The sequence below is a fragment of the Geotrypetes seraphini genome, chromosome 11 (genome assembly GCF_902459505.1).
Source record: "Geotrypetes seraphini chromosome 11, aGeoSer1.1, whole genome shotgun sequence".
Lineage (NCBI taxonomy): Eukaryota > Metazoa > Chordata > Amphibia > Gymnophiona > Dermophiidae > Geotrypetes > Geotrypetes seraphini.
In genome coordinates, this window is record NC_047094.1 from 106,663,782 (window position 1) to 106,680,032 (window position 16,251).

Here is a 16,251-nt window from a genome sequence, read left to right on the forward strand (position 1 = left end):
AACTGGGGCTCTTTTCCCTGGAATAGCGGAGACATAGAGGGGACATGATAGAGACTTACAAGATCATGAAGGGCATAGAGAAAGTGGAGAGGGACAGATTCTTCAAACTTTCGAAAACTACAAGGACGAGAGGGCATTCGGAAAAATTAAAAGGGGACAGATTCAGAACCAATGCTAGGAAATTCTTCTTCACCCAAAGGGTGGTGGACACCTGGACTGCGCTTCCAGAGGGTGTGATAGGACAGAGCACGATATTGGGGTTCAAGAAAGGATTAGATAATTTCCTGAAGGAAAAAAGGGATAGAAGGGTATAGATAGAGAAATACTACACAGGTCCTGGACCTGATGGGCCGCTGGGCGTGATGGACTTCTGGTCTGACCCAGCAGAGGCAATGCTTATGTTCATTCATATATGTCCTTTAGGAAACTACTTAAAACTGATTTATTCGACAAATTTGTAAACTGATGTTCCAGAATATCGATTGGAAATTTGCATATTAATCTTATAGCTTGTACATTCTTGAGAAATGTATTGTATTTTAGTAAATTGCTTACTATTCATTTATTGTATAATTTTAGCACTGTTTTTAGAACATTGTATTTTTATTCATTCACTTGTATAATTTTAGCATTGTATGTGAACCACCTAGAACTATGTGGTAGGTCGGTATATAAAAATAAAATTATTATTATTACAATAATAGCTACTGTAGATCTTTTTCTTAGGTGCTGACTCAATATGTCATGGACTAAATTTTCAGATGTTTCCAAAGGAGCAAAGGAATTCTGTTAGCATCCTATTAGAGCTCAGCACAGTGAATCAGATAAAGTAGAGGGTCCCGTTAGAGCACAAGTGTCAAAGTCCCTCCTCAAGGGCCGCAATCCAGTTGGGTTTTCAGGATTTCCCCAATCAATATGCATGAGATCTATTTGCATGCACTGCTTTCATTGTATGCTAATAAATCTCATGCATATTCATTGGGAAAATCCTGAAAACCCGACTGGATTGCGGCCCTCGAGGAGGGACTTTGACACCCCTGCGTTAGAGGGGAATCTCTCAAATCAAGCTATCAGACTTCTGATGACTAGATTTTGTATTAAACTGCACTGGGGTCCATGATCGTATTAATTAACCATTGTTAATGCGCATTACATCAATTCTAAGCATTATAGGTGCTTTTAAAATGTTTTATTTCGTGCAAAATCAAGGCAAAATCGGTTATACACTGTATTATGCAAATCTGCTCGCCACCTGTGATTGCATAGTGAACTACCACACGTTAAAATGTGTTCCCGTTCATGCAGACCCGTTTTTGTAAGACTCTTAACTCATCTCGGGACCCACAGAACAAACACCGTAGCATTTTGGTGCCTGCGTTCTCAAGCGCTCATGCATAACCATCATCTTTGGATCATTATTTTTCTTTTATGCTCCAAGAACATAAGAACATAAGAATTGCTGCTGCTGGGTCAGACCAGTGGTCCATCGTGCCCAGCAGTCTGCTCACGCGGCGGCCCTCTGGTCAAAGACCAGCGCCCTAACTGAGACTAGCCCTATCAGCGTATGTCCTTGTTCAGCAGGAACTTGTCTAACTTTGTCTTGAATCCCTGGAGGGTGTTTTCCCCTACGACAGACTCTGGAAGAGCATTCCAGTTTTCTACCACTCTCTGGGTGAAGAAGAACTTCCTTACGTTTACTTTGTACGGAATCTATCCCCTTTCAACTTTAGAGAGTGCCCTCTCGTTCTTCCTACCTTGGAGAGGGTGAACAACCTGTCCTTGTCTACTAAGTCTATCCCCTTCAGTACCTTGAATGTTTTGATCATGTCCCCTCTCAATCTCCTCTGTTCGAGGGAGAAGAGCCCCAGTTTCTCTAATCTTTCGCTGTATGGCAATTCCTCCAGCCCCTTAACCATCTTAGTTGCTCTTCTCTGGACCTTTTCGAGTAGTACCGTGTCCTTCTTCATGTACAGCGACCAGTGCTGGACGCAGTACTCCAGGTGAGGGCGCACCATGGCCCGATACAGCGGCATGATAACCTTCTCCGATCTGTTCGTGATCCCCTTCTTTATCATTCCTAGCATTCTGTTCGCCCTTTTCGCCGCCACCACACATTGCGTGGACAGCTTCATCAGTGCTTCCCTGAACCAGTGCGGGCACTTGAGCTCCTCACTAGTACACTTGCATCTGGACTAAAAGTTTTTGCTGACCTTTTCCTAACACTGTGTACAAGTCTCCAAATTGTGATGGCAGGACCTAGTCATTTTGAGCTAAAACAGGGCTCCCACAGTGATAAGAATAGAGACAGAGATCTGCTTTCATTCTATTGCTCTGCAAAACGCATACCTGCCCTCCTAATTTTTTTTTTATTTTTTTTTTTCAGCCTCACTCAATTTACTGGGACTGAAAAGACAATTGGGGTTTTTTTTTTGCTTTTTTTTCTAGCCTGATCTCAAGATGTTTCTCGGGATGTTAATGGTCTTGGAGGCTGCAGCATGAATAAATGCCCTGTCAATAGCCTGAAACATCAAAGAGCAAGCCGTAGCGAATACCGCAAACCTGCAGGTACTGTTTGCTAAAAATGTGCAGTCCATCAGCTATGCAAACGTTCAGATCTCTTTAGAGAGAATTCAGGTGCCTGATTTGCAGCTGAAACGCTGGATTGTACCAAGCCATAGCTGGATAAGAGATATCGGCTGCCAAATTAGCACATCTGTCTGCTTTTGGATTGCAGTCAAGTTACACCACATTATGCTCATTTGCTGGGTGATGTAACTCGACACACCGTTAAAGAGAAAATGAAGTCTTGACTCCGAAAAGAAAATGCATCGTTTACAGATTTCATGTGCCTGCTTTCAAACAAAAACCTTTGTCCTAGTGGATGCCAGCCAAGTCGATTTTTTTTTTTAGCATCCCCACAAATAGAAAGCGTGTGTGCTTTGCTGATTCATATTTTTCAGATTAGCTGGGTTGGCATCTTTCAGTATCTTGTGAAATCCCAGTAGGGTAGAATGTCGCAGATACTAATGTGCTATTGACCTTGCCGTCCTCCTGACCTTTACACTTCCACTGTCATGTTTTTTTAATATCTTGCTTTTAAAAAACTGGATCCAAGAAACACAGACTAGATTCTCTTTCTTTAATTAGTCTTTGTGTTTTAATAAACAATTGATTGGGTAGATGCCTGGGGCCTATTTGCACACCTGGGTCCTTATTTCCATTGCATTTTTAAAACGTAGCCTGTATTATTTAGATTTTAGGGCTCTGAATAACAATAGGCCTTGTTACTCGAGGCAGATTCTCATTCCTTATGGCAGTCAGGGTTTCAGGATACAACGAATATGCATGAGATAGATTTGCATAAAACGGAGGCTCTGCATACAAAACTCTCTCATGCATATTTATTGTGGATATCCTGACAACCTGTCTGGCTGTGGGATCCCAGGACAGATTGGGGAAACCCTGCCTAATGTATGGTGCTGGCTCCGTGATTATTTGTTCTCTTAGGCTTCTGCGGCTGGCGTCACGATGGTTGCGGTTGTCTGGGTCTTGCCGCGTCTGGGTAGGTAGAATCGATGTTTCAGCCATCATGCTTTGGCTTTCTTCACATCTTGAAATGAGCCACAGCGCAATGGCTGAAACGACGGTTCTACCTACCCAGACGCGGCGTGACCCGTTCAACTGCAACAATCAGTGATTATTGCTCCTTCACTGTGGGACTGGGAACAAAGGCACGGTAAAGGGGGTGGGGGCACCAGTACCTGTCTTACTCTCCAGCCCCGCTCCTTCCTACACATGCACCCCTTCCCTTCTACTTCTTTAATTTTCCTAATATTATAAATGAACTTACTATGGGGTCCTTTTACTACGGCGTGCTAGCCACTTTTACTAAGACTAATCTTCAACCTGAGAAAATATGACTCGATTACAGACTTCATCAGGCAACTGCACTGGCTACCTATCCCATCACGAATAACCTTCAAAACTGCACGCATCATTCACCGTATACTTTACGGAAACTCCATGGCTCCTCTCATCCAATTCTTCTCCAAGGCATGGTCTACTTCCCGCAGAACCCTCAACAGAAAACTTCTAAATCACCCTTCCACAAAAAATCTGCAATACAAACATGTTTTCCACTCCATGCTCCCCTTTCTAGGCATAAAAACTTGGAATGACCTTACTGAAATGACCAGGACGGAACCTAAATACACCATATTCCGGAAGAAACTGAAAACTCATCTATTTTACACTTAATCACCTATATCCTCTCCTCCCCCCTCCACCCTTCTCCATACCCCCTCCTACCCGCCTCTTCTTCCACCCCTCCTCCCCTTCTCCTTCCTCACTCCCCTCTTTAAGTTGCCCTGAGCCTACCTAGGTATGAGCAAAGCAAAAATAGAAGATTAAATTAGATTTTAGCGCATGCTAAATATTAGTGCATGCTAAACGCTAACACATCCATAGACTATAATGGACACATTAGCGTTTAGTGCGTGCTAAAATGGTTAGCATGCCTTAGTAAAAGGACCCCTATATGTTTATTTTTAAATATATTAAATTTTATAATATGAAAACTAATCACATTCTATGCAATAAAATTTCAACATATTACATGAACACCCCTGTGACGTACTTACTCCCTACTGCTTCTTTATTATATTTCCTTTTTTTTTTTTCAAATATAATAAATGATCTAGAAACAGGAACGAAGTGTGAGATAATAAAATTTGCGGATGACACCAAACTATTTAGTGGAGCGCGGACAAAGGAGGACTGCGAAAAATTGCAAAGGGACTTGGACAAACTAGGGGAATGGGCAGAGAGATGGCAGATGAAGTTCAATGTTGAGAAGTGTAAAGTATTGCATGTGGGAAGCAGAAACCCGAGGTACAATTATAAGATGGGAGGGATGTTATTGCATGAGAGTACCCAAGAAAGGGACTTGGGGGTAATGGTGGACATGACAATGAAGCCGACGGCACAGTGCGCAGCGGCCGCTAAGAGAATGAATAGAATGCTAGGTATAATCAAGAAGGGTATTACAACCAGAACGAAAGAAGTTATCCTGCCACTGTATCGGACAATGGTGCGTCCGCATCTAGAGTACTGCGTCCAATATTGGTCACCATACCTTAAGAAGGATATGGCGTTACTCGAGATGGTTCAGAGGAGAGCGACACGTCTGATTAAGGGGATGGAAAACTTTTCATACGCTGAGAGATTGGAAAAACTGGGTTTCTTTTCCCTGGAGAAGAGAAGACTTAGAGGGGATATGATAGAGACTTATAAGATCATGAAGGGCATAGAGAGAGTAGAGAAGGATAGATTCTTCAAACTTTCAGAAAATAAAAAAACAAGAGGGCATTCGGAAAAGTTGAAAGGGGACAGATTTAAAACGAATGCTAGGAAGTTCTTCTTTACCCAACATGTGGTGGACACCTGGAATGCGCTTCCAGAGGACGTTATAGGGCAGAGTACGGTACTGAGGTTTAAGAAAGGATTGGACAGTTTCCTGCTGGAAAAGGGGATAGAGGGGTATAGATAGAGAATTACTGCACAGGTCCTGGACCTGTTGTGCCGCCGCGTGAGCGGACTGCTGGGCATGATGGACCTCAGGTCTGACCCAGCGGAGGCATTTCTTATGTTCTTATGTTCTTATGTAATAGTCAATCTGAGTTTCTCAAAAATCTTTGTTGTGATATATATCTTTTCTACTTATCATATAAGGTTGCAATAGTCCGTTCTTCAATAGATTTCTATGATATTTCATCACTGCTGCTTCTAGATCAGCTTGCTGTTTATTAGTTCAGCCTGACACCAGCTGTTGTTTCACTTCTCGGCGTCCTCAGGAGCTGAGCTAAATCGCGGACTGTTCAAAGGTGGCTACATGCCTTGCTTGCTTATCACACTGCGTGTTGACATAGTCAAGACAGGTAACCCATGCACCCATGCATGAACTTGCTGCCCGTGTCAGTGTAGGCTATCTCTGACATCACTTCCGGGTCCCACACCTCGGAAGTGATGTCAGAGGGAAAGCCAACACGACATGGAACAAAAAAGTGGAAAAATCACTGAACTTACGGGAAATTCTAGAAACAGCGCTTAAATTAACAAATATAATTTACAACGGCAAAAAACGGTGTGCTGACTACATCTCACTATAAAACTATAGCTTTACTGTAAGTCTTGTTCTCAGGTTTTTGTACTAAAAGCAAAGGACTCCTCTGAGTTATATTAGCAACTTTAAGAGGCTCCTATTCATTTAACCCTTACTTCTGTAATCTCAGTGTTATCAGCCAGACCGTAGTTTTGAACAACTTTCTTTAATAACATGAAATAAAGAATAAACACAATTGATGACGTCAAGGCAGTTCAACTGTGTCACAGAATCTTCTCACTCTACCAGCTTTCCTACCCAAAAAGGGAGCTGGGAGTGTGTCCCCACTTTGTGGAAATAACACTGTTCTCCAGACTTAGGTATAAAACTAAGCTGTGTTAGATTGTTAGAAATAAAGGGTGAAAACTTGGTGGGGGAACAGTGCTAAATTCAGGTTCTCATGTAGTCATGTGGTCTTACAAATATGGCAACTGTTCTTCCTCAGACTGAACAAGAAAGGGGGACGAGCATAAGCTCTGTGGATGCAGCCAACTTTCTGGGAGAAGCAAAGCCTTCTGGGGATATAAATCCACAGAGCACACTTTACTCATACATCTTAGCATAAACACTTAAACTTGTTCTTATACAAGAAACTGAGCAAATAGCAGCATAACATATGGACAAAACAAACGGCACTGTTAAAGTGCTTACTGGTGACTAAATAATATACACCAGAATCACATAGTAGGTGCTTTAGGCTGCCAACCACCACTATGGGCATGGCTAATGCCAGAATTGGCTTTAGGTGGCCCAAAGTGCCTATGTAGACGCGATTCACGACAAAGATAGGCACTGGAAATGTAGGCCTGGAAAACCCTGGCCACATTTCCAGTGACTATCTTTCGCAGAGGTGCGATCCTCTATAGGGCACTGTGGTGTGATCGACATGTGATTGGTGACTGCCGATGTCGGCGCCCTATAAAAAATGCGGGCCTTACCCCCTGTTTTACTAAGGTGCGCTAAGCATTTTAGCGCACGTTTAGCGTGCACTAAATCTATGTGTGCGCTAAACACTAACGCATCCATAGACTAACATGCATATGGAAGCGTTTAGCGCGCACTAATATTTAGCGTGCGCTAAAATGCTTACCACACCTTAGTAAAAGGAGCCCTTAGTGTATAGCCCTTGATGGAGACTGTTTCAACTTTGTTGGTTGGGCTGAGAACTTTTCAGCAGCCCCTCGTATTTTCCCTATCTGTCCCAGCAACTCACAATCTTAACTGGGGCAATGGAGGGTGAGGTGACTTATCCATCTGAATCTGTCCTTAGTACGCCTGTCTTTTTTGGCCATTCTCAAATATAAATAGGGCCACATGAAAAACGCACAAAAACATGATTTCCCCTAAGCAGCCTGCATGCATAGCAAACTGTTCATATAAGAACATAAGAAGCGCCATCTCCGGATCAGACTTTCGGTCCATCAAGTCCGGTGATCCGCACACGCGGAGGCCCAGCCAGGTGTACACCTGGCGTAATTTTAGTCACCCATATTCCTCTATGCCTCTCGTAAGGAGATGTGCATCTAGTTTGCTTTTAAATCCTAGAATGGTGGATTCCGCAATAACCTCCTCTGGGAGAGCATTCCAGGTGTCCACCACTCATTGCGTGAAGCAGAACTTCCTGATATTTGTCCTGGACTTGACCCCCCTTAGCTTCAGTCCATGTCCTCTTGTCCGTGTCACATTGGACATTGTAAATAATTTATTTTCCTGCTCTATTTTGTCGATTCCTTTCATTATTTTGAAGGTCTCGATCATATCCCCTCGCAGTCTCCTTTTCTCAAGGGAGAACAATCCCAGTCTCTTAAGTCATTCCTCGTATTCTAAGTTCTCCATACCTTTGATTAGTTTTGTTGCTCGTCTCTGCACCCTCTCCAGCAGTTTTATATCCTTCTTTAGGTTGGGAGACCAATGTTGGACACAGTATTCCAAGTGTGGTCTGACCATTGCTCTATAAAGGGGCATTATAACTTTCTCCGATCTGCTCGTGATTCCTTTCTTTATCATGCCTAACATTCTATAGCAGAGGGGCTCTTCTGTGAAGTACAATAGTGAATTTCACAATAAAAGTCCCAGGTACAGATGGCACGTTATCTTGCTTATAATGTTTTCAAAGCCCACCCAAAACCTACCGTACCCACCTGTCCACCACGACAAAACCCTTATGTAAATGAAATCTCAGCACATGCACCCTAAGGCCCTCTTTTACAAAGGTGCGCTAAGCGTTTTAGCGCAGATTTAGCGCACGCTAAATCAACGCGTGCGCTAACCGCTAATGTGTCCATAGGATAACATGCAAACGTTAGCGTTTAGCGCGTGTTTAAAAAGCATAGCGCACCTTTGTAAAAGAGGGGGTAATTATGTGCATTATAAAGAGACTTTTCATACCCGTTCTTATTTTTACATAAATTCTTATTTCAAGCCCATGAAAGGTGTCTACTATAAATAATCCAGCGAGCTTATAAAAAAATACAAGAAGCAGGATTCAGCATTTGTCCAGGAAATGGCCTAAAAATGCCTAAAACTAGCATTTTTGGAGTCGAGCTTCTTGTGGCTGCTTTTTACAAGGGCGAATAAAAAATTAAAGGCAATTATTAAATTACGCGATAACCGGATCAGAGCTAGTGAAATACAACCTATGTGTTCATACATTGCCTGTTGGATAATTCATCCACGCACAGTGCAGCACTAGGCCCTTAGTCGTATGACATCCACGAAGTCAGAAATATGGATGTTCCATTGCAACATTGAAGAACAACGTGCCGTACATAAGAACATAAGAATAGCCTTACTGCGCCAAACCAATGGTCCATCAAACCCAGTAGCCCATTCTCACGGTGGCCAATCCAGGTCACTAGTGCCTGGCCAAAACCCAAGAAGTAGCAATATTTCATACTACCAATCCAGGGCAAGCCGTGGCTTCCCCCCTGTCTTTGTCAATAACAGACTATGGACTTTTCCTCCAGGAACTTGTCCAAACCTTTCTTAAAACCAGCTAAACTATCCGCTCTTACCACAACTATTCTCTGAGTGAAAAAATAATTCCTCCTATTCGTTTTCAAAGTATGTGCTGTAACTTCATCGAGTGTCCCCTACTCTTTGTAATTTTTGACGGAGCAAAAAAAATCGATCCACTTGTACCCATTCTACTCCACTCAGAAATTTGTAGACTTCAATCATATCTCCCCTCAGCCGTCTCTTTCCCAAGCTGAAGAGTCCTAACCGTTTAAGTCTTTCCTCATCCCCTTTATCATCTTGGTTGCTCTTCTTGAACCTTTTCTAGCGCCACTCTATCTTTCTTGAGATAAGGAGACCAGAATTGAACGCAATTCTCCAGATAAGGTGGCACCATGGAGCGATTCGGGAGCATTATAACATTCTCAGGGCTCCTTTTACTAAGCTGAGATAGCGGTTGTATCGTGCGTTTAGCGCATGCAGAATTGCTGCGTGCGCTAGGTGCTAAAGCCAGCATTGAGCTGGCGTTAGTTCTAGCCGCGTCGCACGGGTTTAACGCGTGCTAAAATTCTGCACGCGCTAAAAACGCTATTGCAGCTTAGTAAAAGGAGCCCTTAGTCTCGTTAACCGTCCCTTTTTTAATAATTCCTGGCATCCTGTGTGCTTTTTTTGACCGCTGCCGCACATTGGGCGGAACGTTTTATGGTATTGTTTATGATGATACCCAGGTGGACCCTAGCATCCGGTAACTGTGATTCAGGTTATTCTTTGGGAAGAGGGAGTAAAACCTGTGGAAATCCACTGTTAGATATTGACTCAGCATGGACATAGCACCATGAATCACTAAAAGGTTTATGAGAGGGTAAAAAGGTTTAAAGCAGGAAGGGCAGGTATAACTGACATAGGGCTAGATTCACTAAGAGCACGGATCCGATCCGTGAGGGATCCGATCTGATCCGTGTCCAGGGGGCTGCTTCACAAATTGCCCTCATGCAAATGAGGGCAATCGGAATCACGCCCCCAAGAGACTCAATCGGATCGCTGAACAGTCATCCTTGAGCATGCGCAGACCATTTCTAGGTGGTCTGCGCATGCGCTGGCCCTCTGTGCTCGGCAGAGCAGGGAATTTTTTTTTTTTTTCTTCTTCTTCTTCCTAAGGCCGTGGTTTTAACCCGTGAATGAAAACCACAGGCTTGCACTGCGGGGAAGGGTGAGAGAGTCGGGGCGGCAGGAGAGATTCGGGGCAGGCAGGAGATCGGGGGTGCCACTAGAGGTGGGGGGTCCAAAGACATCGATACTTCAGAATTGCTTCTAAGTGGGGGTTGTCCAGGAGCTAAGTACAAGCTAAGTAGTTTTGGATTTTTCTGACACCATTTTGAAATATTTACTGTGTCTGCTGTAGGTAGGAGGGGGGTCAAGAGCCGGTGAAGATCTTTTCCCTTACCAGTGCAATAATTGACATCATTACGCACGGGGTTCTGAGGCTCTCCCCTTATTCATTATTATAAGAATTGATGTGCATGAAACTTTCAATGAAATTGTGGCATAAGTAAATTATTTCTTGAATACCAGTGAGAAAGTTATAGGAGTTGGATTTAATTTTCTTTCTCATTCCTGTATAGAAGATTTTTTTGGTTGTTCAGGAGGACCCAGGACTGGTTCTTGGAAATCTCTAAGGAGAGAGCTTCAGTGAGCCCCATCCCATCGTGTCCTGAGCTGCAGTTTGCTATAGTCTTTGTTCTTGTCCAGTAAAGAACGGCATGAGCCTATGAAACATTTTCCGGACTCCTGCCCTTGCTCAGGCCCTGCACCTTCACCGCCTTTGAGTCTTTAAATCCAAGACCCTTCTATGCCCTTTACTGTTGTGATTTTGAAAAAGAATTTTCTCTTTGAAGCACTTCAAATATAATTTCGTAAAGCATTCTGCAGGAGTTCAGGGCAGGCAGGAGATCGAGGCAGGCAGGAGAGTCGGGGCTGCAGGAGATCGGGGCTGAAAGCAGGAGTTCAGGGCAGAAAGTAGGACGGCAGAATGCAGGACAGTCGGAAAGGACCTGAGCGACTGGTCCTGAGCAGTTGCTCGTTTGTGATCGGCCAGCCCAGTCGGTGTTGCAGGTTTTTTGTTAGTGAATCACTGCCTGCCATCATTTGAATGCTGTTCCCCCTCATTTGCATGCATGGATCATAGGATGGTCGAGCCACAGGTTAGTAAATCAGGTTGGAGGTAAATTGGGTCGCAAAGGGGTCACAAACCGATCTGTACACGATCGGTTTGCTTAGTGAATCTAACCCAAATGTTCTTCTGGTCGCCCATCAATATCGCACACACAAGAGCACATTGACAGGGTGGATGCCTTGATTAGGGAAGACTGACAGATAACGGTGTCTCAATTGGCTGCAAATCTGGATATCAGCTATGGATCTGCATTTGCCATAATGCATGATGACTTGGGACACAGGAAAGTCTGGGCACGATGGGTTCCCAAATAACTTAGTGATCTGCACAAGCAACAGCGTGTGGAGGTTGCGACCCTATTCCTGAGACGATACGAAGAAGATCCGAGTATTCTGGAGAGAACTGTCACCGGCGACGAGATATGGGTGCATCACTGCGACCCGGAGAGCAAAAGACAAAGCTGATGAAGTAAAGGAAGCAGGGCTTGAGGAACAGCCGAAAAACTTCTTCTCTGCAGGAATTCAGAAGCGAGTTGAACAATGCAACAAATGCGTCGTCTTGCATGGGGACCATTAAATGTATTTTTGCCTTTACTTTTTGATTTAATCTCGTACTTTGGGAGCATGACAGGTGAGCAGGTCATCTCAAAAAGTGAGACCACCTGAGGGTTGAATTTAGAGCTTTCAGTCTGCTGTGTGAAGTCTTGCAACAAGCTCCCTCCCTGTCACGTACTTGAGGCCTATTAAACCCGTATATTGAGAAAAATTCCCCCCAAATGTATTGAAACGGGCTTATCAAGTTAATCTAATTTCAGCATCTGCATAAAATATGTTACAGACTTCTTTGGATGATTTTAGGAATTAATTATTTAGATTTCCCATTCACAACTGAAATAAATTTGAAGGAATGACTACATTATATGTATTCCTTTATGGCTTTCTTTATTATCGTAATTATTGCTTTGCCTTTTCTTCTGTTTAATAAACGAAGGCCTTGAGAGGTATGCATTGTGTGCTATCGTTCTAAAGGATTGTGGCAGAGAAAGGAATATGGACCTTTTTACAACAGGACCCCTGGGTGAATGGGGCAGGAAGGTGCCTATTTTAAGCCTAATTTACAAAGGTGCCGATGGTGGTTATTTTATAAGCTGTATTTTTGTTCTGGAAATTTGAAAATTGGCACTTAGATGTCCAAAAGGCATGGACATCAAAATCCCAATTTTACAAAGGCAGGAACTAGACGCCTAACACCGCAGTAGTGGTCCTTTTATAGGGCAAAGCGTCTGGATGTATTTTGGGTGGGACCCAGGGAGAGCCCAAAATGTGAACGTTCAGCTCCGATCACAAAAAGGGAAGGTACGTCCAAGACTAAAAAAGACAGATTTACATCTGGCACTTGGCATGTCCAGGTTACAGAAAGGTGCTCTGATTGAGCTGTCCAATAGAGGGATTAAGGCCCCAATTCTGTAACCAGCGCCTAAAGTTAGGCACCTATTTCGGAGGTGCCCAACTAGATAGGCGCCTATCTAAGTTGAATAACAAGCCCAATTAAGCTTGTTTAATCAGCACTGATTGAAACATAGGCGCCTATGAAGAAAAACGCGATTCTGTAACCAGGTGCCTCTAAAAATTTAGGCGGCCTTCAAAAAAATAGGCGCTATGCATGTTAGGCGTGGGCGTGGCTATGTGTTAGACGCCTTCTTACAGAATCACTGCTCTTAAGTGCTCAGCTAGGTGCCTAACTTTTAAGTGCCTAGAGCTGGCCTATTTAATGGGCCAAAAAATCAGCAAAAATATGAGGAGAGGAAGACACTTCTACTCACATAATGAAGAAAGAGGGAAAACAAACACAAAAACAAACAACATGACAGGCAAAAACTAATAAAAAAAGTGAAAAAATAAATAAAAAAACTAAAAAAATGAAACCTATATGAGAAACTTTGAGGGCTTCAGTATCGGGGAACTGCAAGAAAGTGAAACACTCTGTAGCAGTAACCCCCGGGCTAACCAATATGTGAAGGCTATTAAAGCCCAAGAGAAATTGCCCGATACATCATCTTGCCTCCTAAGTGCCTCCTAAGTGCTCAAACGTGTTGAAAAAAACTAAATCAACAATATAGAACATATAGAAAATGAGCAGTTTATGACCCGTTTGTTCCCTCTTTCCCCATAATCCTCCGAGTTCAAAAATGATTAGTCAAATATCCACAGTACATGTCAATAATGTGGTACATATTCAATGGAGAGAACCAACTTATCTGAATTCCGAGAGCTGGAACTATCCGTTGCTGACTGAAATAAGTCCGTGGTGTACCCATCGTTGACTGGAATAAGTCCCCCAAAGTTTCTCATATAGGTTTCATTTTTTTAGTTTATTTATTTTTTCAGTTTTTTTATTAGCTTTTGCCTGTCATGTTTGTTACTCTGTTTGTTTTCCCTCTTTCTTCATTATATGAACAGAGGTGTCTTCCTCTCCTCATATTTTTGCCGATTTTTTTGTCAGTTTATATTATATGTGGCAACTAGTGTGGTTCATTTTTATACCTATTTAATGGGCTTCTCCAAAATAGGTGCCGCTCAGCGTGATTCACTAAATAGCACCCAATTTTACTTGAATCATGCTGAACAGTGCCTATATAGTGCCTAACTTTTGGGCGCTTCTTATAGATTTTGCCCTTAAGGGACAACACCTCCTTTAACCCCAGTTGGTTGCTGTCCCACCCCCCATCCCCTGGATGTGAAACTAGCAAGGGAAGCCAGGCTGTACGTCAGCTTCAGGTATTATGGACATTCTTAACAGAGAATCTTGCTGCTGTGAGGAACAGCCTAACAATTAGTGCAGTGATCTGGGAACTATGGAACCCAGTTCAAATCCATCATCAGCTCTTTTTTCTTTTTAAACTGTGAGCTCTCCAGGACCAGAGAAATGCCTACTGTACCCAAATGTACACCATTCCATAGCTCTCAGGCATACGAGTATCTTATATTTTAGGCACAGTAGGTATTTTTCTGTCCCTGGAGGGCTCACAATTTAAAAAAAAGATAATTCACAAGCAGATGAAGCGAGATTTGAATCTGGATCCCTAATGCTCAAATCCTCTGCTCTGTATGGACATCTGTGTGACCATTTTATAAGATGCAAAAAAAAGGGAATCTTACCACACGGTGTCAGGTCAAAAGTGTGCCAGGATAAAGGCGCGCGCAGACAATTGAGCGCAGCGCGGAGGCGTGCACCGCAGAAAATTACTGTTTTTAGGGCTCCGACGGGGGTGTGTGGGGGGAACCCCCCCACACACTTTACTTAATAGAGATCGCACCGCGTTGTAGGAGCATTGTGGGGAGTTTGGGGGTTGTAACCCCCCACATTTTACTGAAAACTTCACTTTTTCCCTGTTTTTAGGGAAAAAGTGAAGTTCACAGTAAAATGTGGAGGGTTACAACCCCCCAAACCCCCCACAACGCCGGCACAATCTCTATTAAGTAAACTGGGGGGGCTCCCCAACAAAAACCCCCGTCGGAGCCCCTAAAAACTGTAATTTTCTTCGGCGCATGCCTCCGTCTTGCGCTCAGTTGTCAGCGCGCGCCTTTGTCTTTCGCGGGGTTGTCTATGAACCTACCACACACTAGCAATTAATTAATTCCACAAAATAAGCTGAATCTAACCAGACGCTAACAATTCTTATCAAAAAATAGGAGGAAAAAGCCTCAGATGTCCTGTTCCATGCAGCTACAGACTTTGCTATGCTTACACTATGGAGGACTGTTCTCTTTCATCTGCAATAAACCTTCCCAATCAAAAAAACAAAAAAAAACTCCCACAGATGCAAGTGCTAGTTTGAGTTCAAATGTTATTATTGATATACAGTATTTGCATGATATTGTTGCCTGCGGGTTTCTTTCTTTCTGGCGTTTTTTTGCTGATGAAAAAGAACAGTCCTGCATGGTGTATGCATGGCAAAGTCTGTAGCTGCACGGAACAGGACATCTAAGGCTTTTTCCTCCTACTTTTTGATAAGGACTGTTAGCGTCTGGTTAGATTCCACTTGCAAATCACATCGGGGGATGCGGGAAATCCGGGTCTCCAATAAGGAGCACCTAACTGGGCCTCTGCGTGTGCGGATCGCCGGACTAGATGGACCAAGGTCTGATCCGGCGAAGGCGTTTCTTATGTTCTTATGTTTTGTTTTCTTTTTTTAATGAATATTATTTGGTGATTTCTCCCCCTTTTTTTTTTGGATTTTCATTTTATAAGATAGACAATCCTATCCTGCCACACAGGCCATGTCCTCTGTTTTCACAGGACATTTCAGTTTGTGAAATGGATGTTCAGGCTGGACGTTTCCAGTACAGGGATGTACTGGAAAGCCTGTTCTAAAAAATATGTGAGACTGATATCCATTTGTGATGTTCTGACATGGATGTCCATATGCTAAATTGGATATCCTTTCTAAAATGCCCTTCTATGTTTATTTATAAACTTATATCTCAAATCCTGCAGAAATCATGCCTAAATTGAAGATTTGGACTAGAAAATAACATGGGGACAAGTTCTCACAGTAAACCGTGGTAAATCTCTGAGGACGGGAAAAATTGCAGCCAGTTTCCTGCGGAAATGGGAGCAAGGCCTTTTAACACCCTGTGGGGAGTGATAAAAAGCCTTCCTCCCTAAACGTTGAACACATTCTGCCTGTTTCTTACCGCATTCCTTTTAAATACAACGTTCTCTCTTATCGGATATTATCGCGCGGTCTTCCCTCTTTTTCATTTTTTTTTTTGTTTATTATTCCCCTCAGAGAGCTCTCCGCTCCTCACAGCAACCGTTGCTAACTGTCCCATCATTCGGACAACCATTCCTCGATGGTCATAGAAATTCCTAGGAAGTGAAGTCAAAGGAAGAGCCGACACTGGTGCGAGCAGCCGGTTGGGGGTTGCTGCTCGCACCGTGAACATTAAAGAGGAAGGGA